At 31.3% G+C, this 4,300-nt stretch overlaps 1 protein-coding gene across 1 annotated transcript in view; it reads left to right on the top strand.

The window, feature by feature from the left end:
• LOC117169177 (DNA-binding protein D-ETS-3-like) overlaps nt 1-4,300 on the top strand; it is a 600,266-nt gene that overhangs the window by 479,131 nt on the left and 116,835 nt on the right. The window lies entirely within an intron of this gene.

Genomic DNA, 4,300 nt, shown 5'->3' with positions numbered 1-4,300 from the left:
GGCAACTTGAGCGATAAACTGGGAAAGGCTTGAAAATGACCGGGGAAACCCCGGGAATTTACTTCTGACTGTAGCAAAATTCAAGTATTCATTATTTTAGGAATTTTAGCTAATTTTTACAAGAAATTTTTATTACTGCAAACTCTTGTTAAAAAAACAAGAAAGAAACGACCAAATTTGGACCACAGCAAACAAGCAAACAAAAAAAAGAAACTCCTATTGCAATCTACAAAATATTTAAAAAAAAATTTTCGGTCAAAAAATAAAAAGAGGAAAGAAAAATTAAAAGGCAGCCAACCACATCTTCCTTCTTTGTCCTTTCTTTCGTTTTCTTTATTTTTATTACCATCAAATTATAATATAATAACATTCAAAATAAAAATTCGCAGGTATCAAAGAGAGAAAACCTGTTCTTCGCTGCTGTATTATCATACCTATTACATTTTTTTTGCCTTGATAAGGGTGCTGTTCGAGTACCAAAACGTTGGTAATGAAATTTTAATTTATTTTTCTTTAATATTGAATGTTATCATATTGTAATTTGATGGTAATAAAAATAAAAAAGAGGAAAGAAAGAAAAAAGAAGGAAGAGGATGTGGTTGGCTGCCTTCTCGTTTTCCTTTTCTCTTTTTATTTTTGACCAAAAATTATATTTTTCCAATTTTATTCAGATCACATAGGAGTTTCTTTTTTTTGTTTGTTCGTTATATTCCAAATTTGGTCGCTGGATTTTTTTAAACAGGAGTTTGCACAAATTTTATTATTGGACGTTAAGCAGGATTTTTAATTTGGATTTTAATCTAATTCAAATTTCTTAAATTTTGAAGTAATTTTTACTTTATCTGCAGTTGCAGGGCATATAAGTGATATTAATTATCGTTCTTATTTTAGGACGAAGAGTTTCGGTAAAGAAATAAAATATCTCTTGGGACAGTGAATTTTTTACATGAAACGAGAATTTAAAAAAAATGAAACTGGAATATAGAAGAAAGGAGTTGAAGAAATCTCTGTTCCAAATCTAAATTTGTCACAATTTACAGGTTCCTTCTGCTGAATTTCAAGCAAAGAGAGCGTGGTTTAAGTTGTTTTTACACGGAGAAGAATCCATGGTTAATTTTGCCTTAATTTTCAGTATAATGTACGTGAAAACATGGTAGTTTTAAGACACACAGATATTTTCAGTTAATTTTACTGCGTGGCAGAAATATGTTTCACTATCTCCCAAAAAGGTAAAACTAATATTCCATTTATTTGGTAATAACAGGATTTTTAGTTAATTGTGCCATCTTTTTAATGAAATATGCCCCTCTTACATGATATTTTTGAATGGACAAAAGGTACATTCAATGTTGCTAAGTATCAACGCTTACCAGGCCACATGGTACTTTTGAGTTGGCCGAACAGTGAAAAAAACGTTCAGTCTCAGCAAACTCTCCTGTGCTACAACAAGTATTTCTAACGCCAATTCATAATATATAAACGTATACGTTGCTGTGGATCAAAGTGATGTGATTTTACAAAATTCTTTATCCCAATTAATAACTTCCTAAATATTGCGTTAAATAAATTAATTCTTAAATCAATTAAATTGATCGTTACAAATTCGTGAGATCTGGATCGCTCTTCATTTAGAAAATTGTCTTCAGACGAGACACTTCCATGTACTATCACCTTCATCCTATATTTCGAAGGCTTGGAAGTGTTCGTCAAAGTAAGCATCATCGATTTATTTTTATTTACCAAAACTTGGTGAACTTCTTGTACAATAATGTAACAGACCTTGTAGAATGTAGGTCCATTCTTTGACGGTATCATAATCATAGAAGGTGGCTTTATGTGCGGATCGTTGAACTTCAACCACTTCGTCACTGTGAAGTTCCCATTTCCTCACTAGGTAGGCATGATGAAAATAATTCGTGGTTTAAAAGGGACGAAAGAGCAAGTATCTTTGACGGTCCGTTAACATAAACCTAAACTCTGAATAAAACAATAGAGCCTAGGCATCGTCGGTAAATTTTCGTAGATTGTCCGGTTAGAGAGAGTTATGTACCTTTTTGAAGCATAGAGTTTGTTACACCATAACCTCTATAAAGCTCTAATAATTTATTACACTTACCTTAAAGTTCTCACCTGCTTGTCAGTCATGTTCACTATATAAGCAGATCCAATTTTTTGTCACACATCTTATTTTGACAAAATGGCGTGGCAGAGCATTAGATTTTTTTTTACTAAATAACCAGGATACAATTAACTCATATTCTAGTGGCATGAACATGACAGATTTGTGAAAAATTCCATGAGAACCGTTATATTATCTCTTAGGCCATAAAGCAGATTGTACCACTTGAAATGGGGTTGGATTTCCTAAAAGAAATGGCAGCTTGTCTTTTGACACTATGTCAATTAGGCTACGATTTCCATTGAAAAGTACTATGTGAAAAAGTTTCGAACGACCGAGATTTACCAGGAAAAATTTACTATATCAAATGGGGTCTGGTACCTGCTCCTTCGGGATTATTTCATCATGCGAAAGGAAGAAAGTACCATGTCGAATAGGCAAAGCAACAGGCTTAGAAAAGGAAAATTATACTATATAAGATAATACTTCTTACCTGCGTTTACGGGAATTACTTCCCATGTAAATGATTTTTCTGACATTTTTTCTCGGTTTCCACCGCTATTTTTTCAGAGACTTTACACCCATTGCAAATAAGACGTTCTACTTCAACTATCTAATAAAAATAACTTCGTACTAATAGAGAAAAGAACGTTCTTACACGGAAGGAAATAACAATTTCCTTGTTTTGAAGTACAATTCTACATAGAGTCTTCATGTTTTCAAATAATTATATTCACTATGTAAGAATATTTGACGATTCACTTATCTTGTTAAAAAGTTGACTTTTTTGGTAGAAAATTAGATTTTTCTTTGAAAATTAATCTCCATATTTAAAAAGTCTTCTTTTTAGTCTGTCTGTCTGTATGTCTGTATGTATGCCTGTATGTATGTATGTATGAATGTATGTATGCATGTATGTATGTCTGTCTGTGAACACGATAACTTTTGAAAAAATTAATCTATTAGATTGACCTATGGTACATTCGTTTAGTGTCCTTGACTAAAGGTCAAGTATGTTAGCCAACCATTTTGGATGAAAATTCAAGAAGTGGGCACAATTTGAATATTTTTAAAACCACTTTTTTCGAAACTCAAAAATTCTCTGTACAGTTATTCATAGTATTCAAAAATTCGAACAATTTATCTTATTGACTTTTTTCATAAAATCGAAAATTACCAGAGTTATGACATTTACAAAATTCCAAAAAACACACGAAAATGAGCATTTAATGCCAAATAACGCAAGGCATAAACAAAAGTCAAACAAAGAAAAATGTTGCTTTTTGAATTCCCTAAAAGATTATCATAAAAACTTTTTAAATTTTCTTGAAAAATGGAACATTCAAATTCTGACAGCATACAAAATAATGGAAAATCCAAAAATTACATTTTTTAGCCAAACTGTGCAAAATACTGTAAAATATTACGGAACAAAAATTGTGCATTTAAAAAAGATCTACAAATTTTGTTATCAACTACTTTTTGATAGGATGCATTGTTTTGGCTTTAATAATGAAAAACCTCATTGAAGGTAAAAAGCAAAAAAATCTGCCCACTGCGTGGGCATATTCTAATCACAACTTTTGTCTTTTAATTACTTTTTCATCGCTTGTGTGGGGTTTCAAAAAATTTAATTTGTTATCTTTTTAATGCTTTTTTTACGATTGAAATCAAAAACAGAACTATCAAAAATGTTTCATAACAAATAAATCATGTTTACATTCTCATCAGAGATGGTATTAGATTTGTGTGAAATTTGACCCCCCCCCCCTTTGTCAAATGTTTACGTTTTGAGACTCCCTGAACCCGAAAAATAGGATTTTAAGAATGTGTCTGTATGTGTATGTGTAAAGTTTAAATCATGAAGAATATTAGAAATGAGCAAATTCAGTTTATGGAAAAACTATTAAAGTTTCAATCAAATGTTTGACAACAACATTTTTTTTCAAGAATTCGAATTTTTTCAAACGGGACAATGAAACTACATATGTTTTAATACCAATGTAAGTTATGAATTATAATAATATACATTTATGGGACTGATATAAAATTTCAGGGATAAACTCCAGTGCGAAGCACGATATACCAGGTGTATACATATGAAACCGGTATTGCCATCTAGCGGCCAGTAGACACACTTGTAGGCACTGTCGGAACTTACCATTTGTGCTAATTGGCGTA

This window comes from Belonocnema kinseyi, chromosome 3, assembly GCF_010883055.1.
Source record: "Belonocnema kinseyi isolate 2016_QV_RU_SX_M_011 chromosome 3, B_treatae_v1, whole genome shotgun sequence".
Classification (NCBI taxonomy): Eukaryota; Metazoa; Arthropoda; class Insecta; order Hymenoptera; family Cynipidae; genus Belonocnema; species Belonocnema kinseyi.
This window is presented reverse-complemented; position numbering and strand designations above follow the sequence as displayed.